The sequence below is a fragment of the Garra rufa genome, unplaced genomic scaffold (genome assembly GCF_049309525.1).
Source record: "Garra rufa unplaced genomic scaffold, GarRuf1.0 hap1_unplaced_003, whole genome shotgun sequence".
NCBI lineage: Eukaryota > Metazoa > Chordata > Actinopteri > Cypriniformes > Cyprinidae > Garra > Garra rufa.
In genome coordinates, this window is record NW_027394278.1 from 7,745,997 (window position 1) to 7,762,945 (window position 16,949).

Consider the following 16,949-nt stretch of genomic DNA (forward strand, 5'->3'; position numbering starts at 1 on the left):
AACGACAAGGATGGGATTAGCAGTCCATCGCCTTAACCACTCGGCCTCCCCGCCCCCTTGCTGACTGAGAGAGGCCATGCTGCGGACCTTTTCAGCTGCTGCTGCTGTGCTTTCAGCAGGCTGTTTTGAGCACAGAGGGAATAGTGAATGAGCCGTCTTTTACACACCTCTATTCTGTTCCGTAGAAACACGGTGCAGCAACCCGTGCCAGGAGACTGTTTGTGCGGCAGTTTAAAGCTTACTACCACCTTGTCGGTTCACATCCACGTAGGTGCCTGCAAAGGTCACAACCGTCGCCGGCATTCTTTCGCAGAGGCAATATTGTAGCCTATGAGGTTTATCCGAGGTGCGATTGTTAGCCAAACGCTACAGCAGTTTGCCTTTTCCCATGAAATCATCCTTGATTTCCTTAAGAAAGGTGCCCCAAATTGGTGGAAAATCACATCTCAACCATACGCTGTCCAAAGCATTGACCCGCCTTCACGCGGCAAAACAGAACGTGTTGTTGGCCCGCACTGCTGGGTCAAACTGCGCTTCCCAAAAACAGATTGGGTCAAAACCGACAGAAGAAAACTCTAAGCCTGCTCTAAGCCCTACCCACGGGGAGGGCTCGACAGTCTCGCACAACGCGAGAGCCTCCGTTTCGCCTGTGTGATTTGGGGGCCGATGAAAACTGGGTCCGACCCGGTGAAGAAGCCCACGACCAGCCCGGCTAGCTCAGTCGGTAGAGCATGAGACTCTTAATCTCAGGGTCGTGGGTTCGAGCCCCACGTTGGGAGGCTTTGTTGACTCTCTTTCTTCCCAAAAGGGTGGCGGGCTCCAGCGTGCCCATTCGCCGCGCAGGCTGAGTGGATTTTGCGAGCTCCGGAAACATCTTTCAAAACAGATGTCGCTGTTAGTGCGAGCAATTTTAATCCCTATCACTAACCCTAACCCTTGCTTTTACACCGGTGATCCGGCGGCAGCAAGCAACAGCGGCTGTCTCTGTGGCGCAATCGGTTAGCGCGTTCGGCTGTTAACCGAAAGGTTGGTGGTTCGAGCCCACCCAGGGACGTGTGAAATGCCGGAGTTTTGCACGCGCGTCAGGTGTCCACTAACGCCTATGCCATTCTTAGGGTTGCGAGGCACAGCTTTCTCAGGGCGTTTATCTTGTGCACCTTCAATAAGCTGGCTTGTTTTAAAAGAACTCAGCGGCGGGCATTTGGTGAACATTTTCACCAGCTCGAGTAGTTTGCTGTGGCATGTGGATGCCTTCTTTACTGATGATCTGTCTCTGGGGCTCATCTAGTTGACATAGTATCCGCTGACATTCGGCTGAAGGTGCTGATCCACCATCTGCTCTTGGTACGGACTGGAACCGGGGGACTGTAGTGACCATCAGATCGGAATGCAGAATGGATCTGGTGGCTACGGTGACCTCAGAATAAGAAGAAACAGACTAATATTAATGTAGATGCAAAAGTTCCATGTTGCCACAAAGTCAATACCCTATACCCCACCGGGATGACTTGAAATACAGTCAGCATCGGCAATTTTTGCCAGTCTCTCTGGAGGCTTGTTGAGAAAGATAGTCTTGCTTCGTTTTGTTTCCTTTTATTGGCGTGGCTGGTTGTTGGTCCTCGTCAAAGAGGTGTCCACCGATCATAGCGTGCCGGAGCCAGAAGACTTGTTGTTTTGTCAATATGTTCTCAAGACTTTGCGGCAGTTATCAATAAACTACAGCACAATCACAGCTCGCCGCTACCCATCGTAAACAGGTTGGGCCTGTCTGTTCCGGTGGGCTCTCAGTGGTGCTAAAGCATCAAATGAAGAGGATGGGATTCGAACCCACACAAACCAAGGCGTGCCGAGCACAACGGACTAGCCTTGCATCGCCTTAACCACTCGACCACCTTTCGTTTTGCGCGGTCCTTTTGTTTAACACTCCCGATTCAGACCACCAGCTCATTAGTAGAGCGCTCAGTGAACTGGACTGAGTGTGTCAGATAGGGAAGACACACAAAAATTGCAGAGTGGGGTCCCCAGGACCGAGGATCACTGCTAAATGTACCGAACGACGAGGATGGGATTCGAACCCACGCGTGCAGAGCACAATGGATTAGCAGTCCATCGCCTTAACCACTCGGCCACCTCGTCGTATTACCTGCCGTCTTTTATTTAGCACTCCCGATTCAGATCATCAGCTCATTAGTAGAGAACTCAAAGAACTGAACTGAGTGTGTTAGATAAGAAGGACACACAAAAAGTTCAGCATGGGGTCCCCAGGACCTAGATTAAGGTCCAGTGCTAAAGGAACCGAACGACAAGGATGGGATTAGCAGTCCATCGCCTTAACCACTCGGCCTCCCCGCCCCCTTGCTGACTGAGAGAGGCCATGCTGCGGACCTTTTCAGCTGCTGCTGCTGTGCTTTCAGCAGGCTGTTTTGAGCACAGAGGGAATAGTGAATGAGCCGTCTTTTACACACCTCTAATCTGTTCCGTAGAAACACGGTGCAGCAACCCGTGCCAGGAGACTGTTTGTGCGGCAGTTTAAAGCTTGCTACCACCTTGTCGGTTCACATCCACGTAGGTGCCTGCAAAGGTCACGACCGTCGCCGGCATTCTTTCGCAGAGGCAATATTGTAGCCTATGAGGTTTATCCGAGGCGCGATCATTGCTGGTTGAAAACTTTACCCAATACCCCGCCAGGATGACTTGAAATACAGTCAGCTTTGGCAATTTTTGCTAGCCTCTCTGGAGGCTTAGAGTATTGTTGAGAAAAAATAGCCTGGTTTCGTTTCTCGTCGAAAAGGTGTCTGCTGATGATTGAGCGCCAGAGCCAGAAGGCTTGTTGTTTTGTAAATATGTCCTCAAGACGGGTATCATTAAACTGCAGCGCAATTACAGCTCACCGTTACCCATCGTAAACAGGTTGGGCCTGGCTGGTCCGGTGGGCTCTCAGTGGCGCTAAAGCTTCCAGTGCATGTCGAGCACAATGTATTAGCCTTCCACCGCCTTACCCGCTGGACCACCTCGTCATCTTGCGTGGTTTCTTTGTTTAACACTCCTGAACCATGTGCATGTGGATGCCTTCTTCGTCTTTTGTTTCAGCCGCCGAGGGCCTGTTTTCCACTGAGGCCCTGTGTCAAACTCCCTATGAGACACAATCGAACGTTAGTAGTAACCTCCGATTACGGCCGAATGTGGATTCTGCTCGGACGACGGGGCACCGGTACATCCTTTGTAGCTTTGGCTTGTTAGCCAAACGCTACAGCAGTTTGCCATTTCCCATGAAATCATCCTTGATTTCCTTAAGAAAGGTGCCCCAAATTGGTGGAAAATCACATCTCAACCATACGCTGTCCAAAGCATTGACCCGCCTTCACGCGGCAAAACAGAACGTGTTGTTGGCCCGCACTGCTGGGTCAAACTGCGCTTCCCAAAAACAGATTGGGTCAAAACCGACAGAAGAAAACTCTAAGCCTGCTCTAAGCCCTACCCACGGGGAGGGCTCGACAGTCTCGCACAACGCGAGAGCCTCCGTTTCGCCTGTGTGATTTGGGGGCCGATGAAAACTGGGTCCGACCCGGTGAAGAAGCCCACGACCAGCCCGGCTAGCTCAGTCGGTAGAGCATGAGACTCTTAATCTCAGGGTCGTGGGTTCGAGCCCCACGTTGGGCGGCTTTGTTGACTCTCTTTCTTCCCAAAAGGGTGGCGGGCTCCAGCGTGCCCATTCGCCGCGCAGGCTGAGTGGATTTTGCGAGCTCCGGAAACATCTTTCAAAACAGATGTCGCTGTTAGTGCGAGCAATTTTAATCCCTATCACTAACCCTAACCCTTGCTTTTACACCGGTGATCCGGCGGCAGCAAGCAACAGCGGCTGTCTCTGTGGCGCAATCGGTTAGCGCGTTCGGCTGTTAACCGAAAGGTTGGTGGTTCGAGCCCACCCAGGGACGTGTGAAATGCCGGAGTTTTGCACGCGCGTCAGGTGTCCACTAACGCCTATGCCATTCTTAGGGTTGCGAGGCACAGCTTTCTCAGGGCGTTTATCTTGTGCACCTTCAATAAGCTGGCTTGTTTTAAAAGAACTCAGCGGCGGGCATTTGGTGAACATTTTCACCAGCTCGAGTAGTTTGCTGTGGCATGTGGATGCCTTCTTTACTGATGATCTGTCTCTGGGGCTCATCTAGTTGACATAGTATCCGCTGACATTCGGCTGAAGGTGCTGATCCACCATCTGCTCTTGGTACGGACTGGAACCGGGGGACTGTAGTGACCATCAGATCGGAATGCAGAATGGATCTGGTGGCTACGGTGACCTCAGAATAAGAAGAAACAGACTAATATTAATGTAGATGCAAAAGTTCCATGTTGCCACAAAGTCAATACCCAATACCCCACCGGGATGACTTGAAATACAGTCAGCATCGGCAATTTTTGCCAGTCTCTCTGGAGGCTTGTTGAGAAAGATAGTCTTGCTTCGTTTTGTTTCCTTTTATTGGCGTGGCTGGTTGTTGGCCCTCGTCAAAGAGGTGTCCACCGATCATAGCGTGCCGGAGCCAGAAGACTTGTTGTTTTGTCAATATGTTCTCAAGACTTTGCGGCAGGTATCAATAAACTACAGCACAATCACAGCTCGCCGCTACCCATCGTAAACAGGTTGGGCCTGTCTGTTCCGGTGGGCTCTCAGTGGTGCTAAAGCATCAAATGAAGAGGATGGGATTCGAACCCACACAAACCAAGGCGTGCCGAGCACAACGGACTAGCCTTGCATCGCCTTAACCACTCGACCACCTTTCGTTTTGCGCGGTCCTTTTGTTTAACACTCCCGATTCAGACCACCAGCTCATTAGTAGAGCGCTCAGTGAACTGGACTGAGTGTGTCAGATAGGGAAGACACACAAAAATTGCAGAGTGGGGTCCCCAGGACCGAGGATCACTGCTAAATGTACCGAACGACGAGGATGGGATTCGAACCCACGCGTGCAGAGCACAATGGATTAGCAGTCCATCGCCTTAACCACTCGGCCACCTCGTCGTATTACGTGCCGTCTTTTATTTAGCACTCCCGATTCAGATCATCAGCTCATTAGTAGAGAACTCAAAGAACTGAACTGAGTGTGTTAGATAAGGAGGACACACAAAAAGTTCAGCATGGGGTCCCCAGGACCTAGATTAAGGTCCAGTGCTAAAGGAACCGAACGACAAGGATGGGATTAGCAGTCCATCGCCTTAACCACTCGGCCTCCCCGCCCCCTTGCTGACTGAGAGAGGCCATGCTGCGGACCTTTTCAGCTGCTGCTGCTGTGCTTTCAGCAGGCTGTTTTGAGCACAGAGGGAATAGTGAATGAGCCGTCTTTTACACACCTCTATTCTGTTCCGTAGAAACACGGTGCAGCAACCCGTGCCAGGAGACTGTTTGTGCGGCAGTTTAAAGCTTACTACCACCTTGTCGGTTCACATCCACGTAGGTGCCTGCAAAGGTCACAACCGTCGCCGGCATTCTTTCGCAGAGGCAATATTGTAGCCTATGAGGTTTATCCGAGGCGCGATTGTTAACCAAACGCTACAGCAGTTTGCCTTTTCCCATGAAATCATCCTTGATTTCCTTAAGAAAGGTGCCCCAAATTGGTGGAAAATCACATCTCAACCATACGCTGTCCAAAGCATTGACCCGCCTTCACGCGGCAAAACAGAACGTGTTGTTGGCCCGCACTGCTGGGTCAAACTGCGCTTCCCAAAAACAGATTGGGTCAAAACCGACAGAAGAAAACTCTAAGCCTGCTCTAAGCCCTACCCACGGGGAGGGCTCGACAGTCTCGCACAACGCGAGAGCCTCCGTTTCGCCTGTGTGATTTGGGGGCCGATGAAAACTGGGTCCGACCCGGTGAAGAAGCCCACGACCAGCCCGGCTAGCTCAGTCGGTAGAGCATGAGACTCTTAATCTCAGGGTCGTGGGTTCGAGCCCCACGTTGGGCGGCTTTGTTGACTCTCTTTCTTCCCAAAAGGGTGGCGGGCTCCAGCGTGCCCATTCGCCGCGCAGGCTGAGTGGATTTTGCGAGCTCCGGAAACATCTTTCAAAACAGATGTCGCTGTTAGTGCGAGCAATTTTAATCCCTATCACTAACCCTAACCCTTGCTTTTACACCGGTGATCCGGCGGCAGCAAGCAACAGCGGCTGTCTCTGTGGCGCAATCGGTTAGCGCGTTCGGCTGTTAACCGAAAGGTTGGTGGTTCGAGCCCACCCAGGGACGTGTGAAATGCCGGAGTTTTGCACGCGCGTCAGGTGTCCACTAACGCCTATGCCATTCTTAGGGTTGCGAGGCACAGCTTTCTCAGGGCGTTTATCTTGTGCACCTTCAATAAGCTGGCTTGTTTTAAAAGAACTCAGCGGCGGGCATTTGGTGAACATTTTCACCAGCTCGAGTAGTTTGCTGTGGCATGTGGATGCCTTCTTTACTGATGATCTGTCTCTGGGGCTCATCTAGTTGACATAGTATCCGCTGACATTCGGCTGAAGGTGCTGATCCACCATCTGCTCTTGGTACGGACTGGAACCGGGGGACTGTAGTGACCATCAGATCGGAATGCAGAATGGATCTGGTGGCTACGGTGACCTCAGAATAAGAAGAAACAGACTAATATTAATGTAGATGCAAAAGTTCCATGTTGCCACAAAGTCAATACCCAATACCCCACCGGGATGACTTGAAATACAGTCAGCATCGGCAATTTTTGCCAGTCTCTCTGGAGGCTTGTTGAGAAAGATAGTCTTGCTTCGTTTTGTTTCCTTTTATTGGCGTGGCTGGTTGTTGGCCCTCGTCAAAGAGGTGTCCACCGATCATAGCGTGCCGGAGCCAGAAGACTTGTTGTTTTGTCAATATGTTCTCAAGACTTTGCGGCAGGTATCAATAAACTACAGCACAATCACAGCTCGCCGCTACCCATCGTAAACAGGTTGGGCCTGTCTGTTCCGGTGGGCTCTCAGTGGTGCTAAAGCATCAAATGAAGAGGATGGGATTCGAACCCACACAAACCAAGGCGTGCCGAGCACAACGGACTAGCCTTGCATCGCCTTAACCACTCGACCACCTTTCGTTTTGCGCGGTCCTTTTGTTTAACACTCCCGATTCAGACCACCAGCTCATTAGTAGAGCGCTCAGTGAACTGGACTGAGTGTGTCAGATAGGGAAGACACACAAAAATTGCAGAGTGGGGTCCCCAGGACCGAGGATCACTGCTAAATGTACCGAACGACGAGGATGGGATTCGAACCCACGCGTGCAGAGCACAATGGATTAGCAGTCCATCGCCTTAACCACTCGGCCACCTCGTCGTATTACGTGCTGTCTTTTATTTAGCACTCCCGATTCAGATCATCAGCTCATTAGTAGAGAACTCAAAGAACTGAACTGAGTGTGTTAGATAAGAAGGACACACAAAAAGTTCAGCATGGGGTCCCCAGGACCTAGATTAAGGTCCAGTGCTAAAGGAACCGAACGACAAGGATGGGATTAGCAGTCCATCGCCTTAACCACTCGGCCTCCCCGCCCCCTTGCTGACTGAGAGAGGCCATGCTGCGGACCTTTTCAGCTGCTGCTGCTGTGCTTTCAGCAGGCTGTTTTGAGCACAGAGGGAATAGTGAATGAGCCGTCTTTTACACACCTCTAATCTGTTCCGTAGAAACACGGTGCAGCAACCCGTGCCAGGAGACTGTTTGTGCGGCAGTTTAAAGCTTGCTACCACCTTGTCGGTTCACATCCACGTAGGTGCCTGCAAAGGTCACGACCGTCGCCGGCATTCTTTCGCAGAGGCAATATTGTAGCCTATGAGGTTTATCCGAGGCGCGATCATTGCTGGTTGAAAACTTTACCCAATACCCCGCCAGGATGACTTGAAATACCGTCAGCTTTGGCAATTTTTGCTAGCCTCTCTGGAGGCTTAGAGTATTGTTGAGAAAAAATAGCCTGGTTTCGTTTCTCGTCAAAAAGTTGTCTGCTGATGATTGAGCGCCAGAGCCAGAAGGCTTGTTGTTTTGTAAATATGTCCTCAAGACGGGTATCATTAAACTGCAGCGCAATTACAGCTCACCGTTACCCATCGTAAACAGGTTGGGCCTGTCTGGTCCGGTGGGCTCTCAGTGGCGCTAAAGCTTCCAGTGCATGTCGAGCACAATGTATTAGCCTTCCACCGCCTTACCCGCTGGACCACCTCGTCATCTTGCGTGGTTTCTTTGTTTAACACTCCTGAACCATGTGCATGTGGATGCCTTCTTCGTCTTTTGTTTCAGCCGCCGAGGGCCTGTTTTCCACTGAGGCCCTGCGTCAAACTCCCTATGAGACACAATCGAACGTTAGTAGTAACCTCCGATTACGGCCGAATGTGGATTCTGCTCGGACGACGGGGCACCGGTACATCCTTTGTAGCTTTGGCTTGTTAGCCAAACGCTACAGCAGTTTGCCATTTCCCATGAAATCATCCTTGATTTCCTTAAGAAAGGTGCCCCAAATTGGTGGAAAATCACATCTCAACCATACGCTGTCCAAAGCATTGACCCGCCTTCACGCGGCAAAACAGAACGTGTTGTTGGCCCGCACTGCTGGGTCAAACTGCGCTTCCCAAAAACAGATTGGGTCAAAACCGACAGAAGAAAACTCTAAGCCTGCTCTAAGCCCTACCCACGGGGAGGGCTCGACAGTCTCGCACAACGCGAGAGCCTCCGTTTCGCCTGTGTGATTTGGGGGCCGATGAAAACTGGGTCCGACCCGGTGAAGAAGCCCACGACCAGCCCGGCTAGCTCAGTCGGTAGAGCATGATACTCTTAATCTCAGGGTCGTGGGTTCGAGCCCCACGTTGGGCGGCTCTGTTGACTCTCTTTCTTCCCAAAAGGGTGGCGGGCTCCAGCGTGCCCATTCGCCGCGCAGGCTGAGTGGATTTTGCGAGCTCCGGAAACATCTTTCAAAACAGATGTCGCTGTTAGTGCGAGCAATTTTAATCCCTATCACTAACCCTAACCCTTGCTTTTACACCGGTGATCCGGCGGCAGCAAGCACCTGCGGCTGTCTCTGTGGCGCAATCGGTTAGCGCGTTCGGCTGTTAACCGAAAGGTTGGTGGTTCGAGCCCACCCAGGGACGTGTGAAATGCCGGAGTTTTGCACGCGCGTCAGGTGTCCACTAACGCCTATGCCATTCTTAGGGTTGCGAGGCACAGCTTTCTCAGGGCGTTTATCTTGTGCACCTTCAATAAGCTGGCTTGTTTTAAAAGAACTCAGCGGCGGGCATTTGGTGAACATTTTCACCAGCTCGAGTAGTTTGCTGTGGCATGTGGATGCCTTCTTTACTGATGATCTGTCTCTCTGGAGGCTTGTTGAGAAAGATAGTCTTGCTTCGTTTTGTTTCCTTTTATTGGCATGGCTGGTTGTTGGTCCTCGTCAAAGAGGTGTCCACCGATCATAGCGTGCCGGAGCCAGAAGACTTGTTGTTTTATCAATATGTTCTCAAGACTTTGCGGCAGGTATCAATAAACTACAGCACAATCACAGCTCGCCGCTACCCATCGTAAACAGGTTGGGCCTGTCTGTTCCGGTGGGCTCTCAGTGGTGCTAAAGCATCAAATGAAGAGGATGGGATTCGAACCCACACAAACCAAGGCGTGCCGAGCACAACGGACTAGCCTTGCATCGCCTTAACCACTCGACCACCTTTCGTTTTGCGCGGTCCTTTTGTTTAACACTCCCGATTCAGACCACCAGCTCATTAGTAGAGCGCTCAGTGAACTGGACTGAGTGTGTCAGATAGGGAAGACACACAAAAATTGCAGAGTGGGGTCCCCAGGACCGAGGATCACTGCTAAATGTACCGAACGACGAGGATGGGATTCGAACCCACGCGTGCAGAGCACAATGGATTAGCAGTCCATCGCCTTAACCACTCGGCCACCTCGTCGTATTACGTGCCGTCTTTTATTTAGCACTCCCGATTCAGATCATCAGCTCATTAGTAGAGAACTCAAAGAACTGAACTGAGTGTGTTAGATAAGAAGGACACACAAAAAGTTCAGCATGGGGTCCCCAGGACCTAGATTAAGGTCCAGTGCTAAAGGAACCGAACGACAAGGATGGGATTAGCAGTCCATCGCCTTAACCACTCGGCCTCCCCGCCCCCTTGCTGACTGAGAGAGGCCATGCTGCGGACCTTTTCAGCTGCTGCTGCTGTGCTTTCAGCAGGCTGTTTTGAGCACAGAGGGAATAGTGAATGAGCCGTCTTTTACACACCTCTAATCTGTTCCGTAGAAACACGGTGCAGCAACCCGTGCCAGGAGACTGTTTGTGCGGCAGTTTAAAGCTTGCTACCACCTTGTCGGTTCACATCCACGTAGGTGCCTGCAAAGGTCACGACCGTTGCCGGCATTCTTTCGCAGAGGCAATATTGTAGCCTATGAGGTTTATCCGAGGCGCGATCATTGCTGGTTGAAAACTTTACCCAATACCCCGCCAGGATGACTTGAAATACAGTCAGCTTTGGCAATTTTTGCTAGCCTCTCTGGAGGCTTAGAGTATTGTTGAGAAAAAATAGCCTTGTTTCGTTTAGGTTTTGTTTCTCTTCGAAAAGGTGTCTGCTGATGATTGAGCGCCAGAGCCAGAAGGCTTGTTGTTTTGTAAATATGTCCTCAAGACGGGTATCATTAAACTGCAGCGCAATTACAGCTCACCGTTACCCATCGTAAACAGGTTGGGCCTGTCTGGTCCGGTGGGCTCTCAGTGGTGCTAAAGCTTCCAGTGCATGTCGAGCACAATGTATTAGCCTTCCACCGCCTTACCCGCTGGACCACCTCGTCATCTTGCGTGGTTTCTTTGTTTAACACTCCTGAACCATGTGCATGTGGATGCCTTCTTCGTCTTTTGTTTCAGCCGCCGAGGGCCTGTTTTCCACTGAGGCCCTGTGTCAAACTCCCTATGAGACACAATCGAACGTTAGTAGTAACCTCCGATTACGGCCGAATGTGGATTCTGCTCGGACGACGCGGCACCGGTACATCCTTTGTAGCTTTGGCTTGTTAGCCAAACGCTACAGCAGTTTGCCATTTCCCATGAAATCATCCTTGATTTCCTTAAGAAAGGTGCCCCAAATTGGTGGAAAATCACATCTCAACCATACGCTGTCCAAAGCATTGACCCGCCTTCACGCGGCAAAACAGAACGTGTTGTTGGCCCGCACTGCTGGGTCAAACTGCGCTTCCCAAAAACAGATTGGGTCAAAACCGACAGAAGAAAACTCTAAGCCTGCTCTAAGCCCTACCCACGGGGAGGGCTCGACAGTCTCGCACAACGCGAGAGCCTCCGTTTCGCCTGTGTGATTTGGGGGCCGATGAAACCTGGGTCCGACCCGGTGAAGAAGCCCACGACCAGCCCGGCTAGCTCAGTCGGTAGAGCATGAGACTCTTAATCTCAGGGTCGTGGGTTCGAGCCCCACGTTGGGAGGCTTTGTTGACTCTCTTTCTTCCCAAAAGGGTGGCGGGCTCCAGCGTGCCCATTCGCCGCGCAGGCTGAGTGGATTTTGCGAGCTCCGGAAACATCTTTCAAAACAGATGTCGCTGTTAGTACGAGCAATTTTAATCCCTATCACTAACCCTAACCCTTGCTTTTACACCGGTGATCCGGCGGCAGCAAGCAACAGCGGCTGTCTCTGTGGCGCAATCGGTTAGCGCGTTCGGCTGTTAACCGAAAGGTTGGTGGTTCGAGCCCACCCAGGGACGTGTGAAATGCCGGAGTTTTGCACGCGCGTCAGGTGTACACTAACGCCTATGCCATTCTTAGGGTTGCGAGGCACAGCTTTCTCAGGGCGTTTATCTTGTGCACCTTCAATAAGCTGGCTTGTTTTAAAAGAACTCAGCGGCGGGCATTTGGTGAACATTTTCACCAGCTCGAGTAGTTTGCTGTGGCATGTGGATGCCTTCTTTACTGATGATCTGTCTCTGGGGCTCATCTAGTTGACATAGTATCCGCTGACATTCGGCTGAAGGTGCTGATCCACCATCTGCTCTTGGTACGGACTGGAACCGGGGGACTGTAGTGACCATCAGATCGGAATGCAGAATGGATCTGGTGGCTACGGTGACCTCAGTATAAGAAGAAACAGACTAATATTAATGTAGATGCAAAAGTTCCATGTTGCCACAAAGTCAATACCCTATACCCCACCGGGATGACTTGAAATACAGTCAGCATCGGCAATTTTTGCCAGTCTCTCTGGAGGCTTGTTGAGAAAGATAGTCTTGCTTCGTTTTGTTTCCTTTTATTGGCGTGGCTGGTTGTTGGTCCTCGTCAAAGAGGTGTCCACCGATCATAGCGTGCCGGAGCCAGAAGACTTGTTGTTTTGTCAATATGTTCTCAAGACTTTGCGGCAGTTATCAATAAACTACAGCACAATCACAGCTCGCCGCTACCCATCGTAAACAGGTTGGGCCTGTCTGTTCCGGTGGGCTCTCAGTGGTGCTAAAGCATCAAATGAAGAGGATGGGATTCGAACCCACACAAACCAAGGCGTGCCGAGCACAACGGACTAGCCTTGCATCGCCTTAACCACTCGACCACCTTTCGTTTTGCGCGGTCCTTTTGTTTAACACTCCCGATTCAGACCACCAGCTCATTAGTAGAGCGCTCAGTGAACTGGACTGAGTGTGTCAGATAGGGAAGACACACAAAAATTGCAGAGTGGGGTCCCCAGGACCGAGGATCACTGCTAAATGTACCGAACGACGAGGATGGGATTCGAACCCACGCGTGCAGAGCACAATGGATTAGCAGTCCATCGCCTTAACCACTCGGCCACCTCGTCGTATTACGTGCCGTCTTTTATTTAGCACTCCCGATTCAGATCATCAGCTCATTAGTAGAGAACTCAAAGAACTGAACTGAGTGTGTTAGATAAGAAGGACACACAAAAAGTTCAGCATGGGGTCCCCAGGACCTAGATTAAGGTCCAGTGCTAAAGGAACCGAACGACAAGGATGGGATTAGCAGTCCATCGCCTTAACCACTCGGCCTCCCCGCCCCCTTGCTGACTGAGAGAGGCCATGCTGCGGACCTTTTCAGCTGCTGCTGCTGTGCTTTCAGCAGGCTGTTTTGAGCACAGAGGGAATAGTGAATGAGCCGTCTTTTACACACCTCTAATCTGTTCCGTAGAAACACGGTGCAGCAACCCGTGCCAGGAGACTGTTTGTGCGGCAGTTTAAAGCTTGCTACCACCTTGTCGGTTCACATCCACGTAGGTGCCTGCAAAGGTCACGACCGTCGCCGGCATTCTTTCGCAGAGGCAATATTGTAGCCTATGAGGTTTATCCGAGGCGCGATCATTGCTGGTTGAAAACTTTACCCAATACCCCGCCAGGATGACTTGAAATACAGTCAGCTTTGGCAATTTTTGCTAGCCTCTCTGGAGGCTTAGAGTATTGTTGAGAAAAAATAGCCTTGTTTCGTTTAGGTTTTGTTTCTCTTCGAAAAGGTGTCTGCTGATGATTGAGCGCCAGAGCCAGAAGGCTTGTTGTTTTGTAAATATGTCCTCAAGACGGGTATCATTAAACTGCAGCGCAATTACAGCTCACCGTTACCCATCGTAAACAGGTTGGGCCTGTCTGGTCCGGTGGGCTCTCAGTGGCGCTAAAGCTTCCAGTGCATGTCGAGCACAATGTATTAGCCTTCCACCGCCTTACCCGCTGGACCACCTCGTCATCTTGCGTGGTTTCTTTGTTTAACACTCCTGAACCATGTGCATGTGGATGCCTTCTTCGTCTTTTGTTTCAGCCGCCGAGGGCCTGTTTTCCACTGAGGCCCTGTGTCAAACTCCCTATGAGACACAATCGAACGTTAGTAGTAACCTCCGATTACGGCCGAATGTGGATTCTGCTCGGACGACGGGGCACCGGTACATCCTTTGTAGCTTTGGCTTGTTAGCCAAACGCTACAGCAGTTTGCCATTTCCCATGAAATCATCCTTGATTTCCTTAAGAAAGGTGCCCCAAATTGGTGGAAAATCACAACTCAACCATACGCTGTCCAAAGCATTGAACCGCCTTCACGCGGCAAAACAGAACATGTTGTTGGCCCGCACGGCAAAACAGAACATGTTGTTGGCCCGCACTGCTGGGTCAAACTGCGCTTCCCAAAAACAGATTGGGTCAAAACTGACAGAAGAAATCTCTAAGCCTGCTTTAAGCCCTACCCACGGGACGGGTTGACAGTCTCGCACAACGCGAGAGCCTCAGTTTCGCCTGTGTAATTTGGGGGCCGATGAAAACTGCATCCGACTAAAATTACAAAAAATTTTTTAGGACTCTCATGATGTTTCAGATGTAACTTTTCTCATCTCTGTTGTTAGGTTGTCACCATCTCTGAGACTCAAAGTGTCAGAAGTCGCCTAAGCTGGTTTTGCAAAATGGAGGTCAAGATTATACTTTCAGGGATCATTTCTATAGTTTTTAACTAGGAAATGTGTTTCAAAAGTGTAGTGTCTCCCAAACTACGATGATGAGCTTTGATACTCTTTTCTGAGCGTGAATCGGGTGTGGAGTAATTGTTTATTTCATATGTTCCACACCATTGATGAACTTTCTGTGTGGCGTTTATGCAGCATAGAAGAAGAGAGTATGATCAGAGTGGTCTTTGAAAATTGTAAATATCAGATTAAAAATCTTGCAAATAGTTGCGATCAATTGAACATCGGATATGATTCTGTTTGTAATTAATTGTTTAGCTCATAATTGGTGTATATCTGATGAAACTACTTTTTTTTTTTTTACATTTTTGTGGGTGGGTGTCACCATCCTTGAGATTCAGAATGTCAGGATAAGATGTCAGCTGGTTCTATCAACTTAAAGTTGCCATAAAAATGCATTGAGAGAATTTTTTAATTTGTTCTTTGATATCTACATAGAAGGTATTTGGCATAGGAAAGGGCAAACAATCTCCAGAAACGGTTTTACAGGACCATTTACAACCCTAGGATTTGTCCCTAGAATGAAATGCTCTGTTATTGCCTTTTTTGGAAGCTTCATGAATATTAATGAGCTCTGCTCCAATTGGCTGTTTCACAGAGCTGCTCATCTCTATAGCTGGCACATTGATAAAAATATATATTTAATTAGGAGCTCTAGCCGCTTTTAATATGTGGTTTGTTGAATCTGCCGTTTTGAATCGCAGATATTTTAGTCTCATTACTGTGATCCATGTGCTCTGTGTAAAGTTATAATGCAGAGGGAGCTCTTCTTACCACACAAGTTCAGCTGCTTCTCGGTGATACTCTGGATCTGTAAATCATTCGCCTTCATCAGCGCAGTTATTTCTCCATCATTCACCATCATCAGCACAGTCATCTCTCTGTTTATGTGGTAAGTGATATCTTTTGTACTGCAATGTAACAGGCTAGTGCTAGCATTAAGCTAACCGTGTCCCTTCAGTGGCTTGCTTTGTTTTACTGATGTACTGACGTTACCGATGATTGGGCGATGCAAATGTTGGAGGCGTAACTATTAACGATCCCGGGACTGTTGCGTAACAGTTGGTGTTATGTTGGAATTGACATATAAATCTAGTGTTCTCAAAAGACCACCGAAAAATAGAAGATTTATCCTTATCCTTATATAGATTTATCCTTGATTTCCATAAGAAAGGTGCCCCAAATTGGTGGAAAATCACATCTCAACCATACGCTGTCCAAAGCATTGAACCGCCTTCACGCGGCAAGACAGAACATGTTGTTGGCCTGCACTGCTTGGTCAAACTGCGCTTCCCAAAAACACATTGGGTCAAAACTGACAGAAGAAAACTCTAAGCCTGCTCTAAGCCCTACCCACGGGACGGCTCGACAGTCTCGCACAACGCGAGAGCCTCCGTTTCGCCTGTGTCATTTGGGAGCCGATGAAAACTGCCTCCGACCCGGTGAAGGAAGCCACAACCAGCCCGGCTAGCTCAGTCTGTAGAGCATGAGACTCTTAATCTCAGGGTCATGGGTTCGAGCCCCACGTTGGGCGCCTCTGTTTGCTCTCTTTCTTCCCAACAGGGTGGCGGGCTCCAGCGTGCCAATTCGCCGCACAGGCTAAGTGGATTTTGCGAGCTCCGGAAACATCTTTCAAAACAGCCTGTTAGTACGTGCGATTCTAATCCCTAACCCTAACTTTTACAACCGTGATCCGGCGGCAGCAGACACACAACAGCTGTCTCTGTGGCGCTACCTGGAGCAGGATCGTCTGTTTCCGTGGCCATCTCCTCGTCCAATATGTAAACGAAATATATGATAACTTTTCAAAGTAATACATGTTTTCTACTTTCTTCCTCTCTGTTTACAATGTTCTCAATTGGTAACTCGTTACGTTTTCGTCCGTCTTTCATCCGTGTTTGGCGTTCACAAACTTTTGACTCATGAATTGCCCATAATGAAACACCGTTTAAATGTAATCTTACTCATTAAACTCTATTTACACGTTCTGAAGTTTGATTTAAATCAGAAGAAAACGTGTTTCAGCTGTAAGCGCAGTCATTCCTTATGACAATTTACCGTGTTTTTACTATAGTGAAAGCGTAGTAACCATTTTGTGTTTTTTGGCTGATCGATTACAACTGTATGAACACAGTCTTACTATAAATGAAAATCTGAATGAACAGCAACAACAAAAAACGTTGTGCTTGTGTTTATCGTCATTTACCATGGTTTTACTATAGGTCTTCCCTTCCGCAAGGCCAGCAGCCATTAGGTCCACCACCGCCTCAGGGATGGTCTTCCCTTCCGCCAGGCCAACAGTCATCGGCTCCACCACCGCAATCTCAGGATTGGTCTTCCCTTCCGCAAGGCCAGCAGCCATTAGGTCCACCACCGCAATCTCAGGATTGGTCTTCCCTTCCGCAAGGCCAGCAGCCATTAGGTCCACCACCGCCTCAGGGATGGTCTTCCCTTCCGCCAGGCCAACAGTCATCGGC

At 49.8% G+C, this 16,949-nt stretch overlaps 17 non-coding genes across 17 annotated transcripts; 12 read left to right on the forward strand and 5 right to left on the reverse strand.

Moving 5' to 3' along the window:
* Window positions 1–980: 980 nt before the first annotated feature.
* On the forward strand, window positions 981–1,054 carry trnan-guu (transfer RNA asparagine (anticodon GUU)). Its single transcript has one exon. It is a non-coding gene; the product is annotated as a tRNA-Asn (tRNA).
* Window positions 1,055–2,054: 1,000 nt separating this feature from the next.
* trnas-gcu (transfer RNA serine (anticodon GCU)) lies at window positions 2,055–2,136 on the reverse strand. Its single transcript has one exon. It is a non-coding gene; the product is annotated as a tRNA-Ser (tRNA).
* A 463-nt stretch (window positions 2,137–2,599) lies between these two features.
* Window positions 2,600–2,740, forward strand: LOC141311059 (U4 spliceosomal RNA). Its single transcript, XR_012348524.1, has one exon. It is a non-coding gene; the product is annotated as a U4 spliceosomal RNA (small nuclear RNA).
* An 847-nt stretch (window positions 2,741–3,587) lies between these two features.
* Window positions 3,588–3,660, forward strand: trnak-cuu (transfer RNA lysine (anticodon CUU)). The gene has a single exon. It is a non-coding gene; the product is annotated as a tRNA-Lys (tRNA).
* A 201-nt stretch (window positions 3,661–3,861) lies between these two features.
* Window positions 3,862–3,935, forward strand: trnan-guu (transfer RNA asparagine (anticodon GUU)). Its single transcript has one exon. It is a non-coding gene; the product is annotated as a tRNA-Asn (tRNA).
* A 1,000-nt stretch (window positions 3,936–4,935) lies between these two features.
* Window positions 4,936–5,017, reverse strand: trnas-gcu (transfer RNA serine (anticodon GCU)). The gene has a single exon. It is a non-coding gene; the product is annotated as a tRNA-Ser (tRNA).
* An 868-nt stretch (window positions 5,018–5,885) lies between these two features.
* Window positions 5,886–5,958, forward strand: trnak-cuu (transfer RNA lysine (anticodon CUU)). The gene has a single exon. It is a non-coding gene; the product is annotated as a tRNA-Lys (tRNA).
* Window positions 5,959–6,159: 201 nt separating this feature from the next.
* Window positions 6,160–6,233, forward strand: trnan-guu (transfer RNA asparagine (anticodon GUU)). The gene has a single exon. It is a non-coding gene; the product is annotated as a tRNA-Asn (tRNA).
* A 1,000-nt stretch (window positions 6,234–7,233) lies between these two features.
* On the reverse strand, window positions 7,234–7,315 carry trnas-gcu (transfer RNA serine (anticodon GCU)). Its single transcript has one exon. It is a non-coding gene; the product is annotated as a tRNA-Ser (tRNA).
* A 463-nt stretch (window positions 7,316–7,778) lies between these two features.
* Window positions 7,779–7,919, forward strand: LOC141311094 (U4 spliceosomal RNA). The gene has a single exon (XR_012348558.1). It is a non-coding gene; the product is annotated as a U4 spliceosomal RNA (small nuclear RNA).
* Window positions 7,920–9,040: 1,121 nt separating this feature from the next.
* Window positions 9,041–9,114, forward strand: trnan-guu (transfer RNA asparagine (anticodon GUU)). Its single transcript has one exon. It is a non-coding gene; the product is annotated as a tRNA-Asn (tRNA).
* Window positions 9,115–9,842: 728 nt separating this feature from the next.
* trnas-gcu (transfer RNA serine (anticodon GCU)) lies at window positions 9,843–9,924 on the reverse strand. Its single transcript has one exon. It is a non-coding gene; the product is annotated as a tRNA-Ser (tRNA).
* Window positions 9,925–10,387: 463 nt separating this feature from the next.
* On the forward strand, window positions 10,388–10,528 carry LOC141311060 (U4 spliceosomal RNA). Its single transcript, XR_012348525.1, has one exon. It is a non-coding gene; the product is annotated as a U4 spliceosomal RNA (small nuclear RNA).
* Window positions 10,529–11,660: 1,132 nt separating this feature from the next.
* trnan-guu (transfer RNA asparagine (anticodon GUU)) lies at window positions 11,661–11,734 on the forward strand. Its single transcript has one exon. It is a non-coding gene; the product is annotated as a tRNA-Asn (tRNA).
* A 1,000-nt stretch (window positions 11,735–12,734) lies between these two features.
* On the reverse strand, window positions 12,735–12,816 carry trnas-gcu (transfer RNA serine (anticodon GCU)). The gene has a single exon. It is a non-coding gene; the product is annotated as a tRNA-Ser (tRNA).
* Window positions 12,817–13,279: 463 nt separating this feature from the next.
* On the forward strand, window positions 13,280–13,420 carry LOC141311061 (U4 spliceosomal RNA). The gene has a single exon (XR_012348526.1). It is a non-coding gene; the product is annotated as a U4 spliceosomal RNA (small nuclear RNA).
* Window positions 13,421–14,421: 1,001 nt separating this feature from the next.
* Window positions 14,422–14,637, forward strand: LOC141311030 (small nucleolar RNA U3). Its single transcript, XR_012348496.1, has one exon. It is a non-coding gene; the product is annotated as a small nucleolar RNA U3 (small nucleolar RNA).
* The last annotated feature ends 2,312 nt before the right edge of the window (window positions 14,638–16,949 follow it).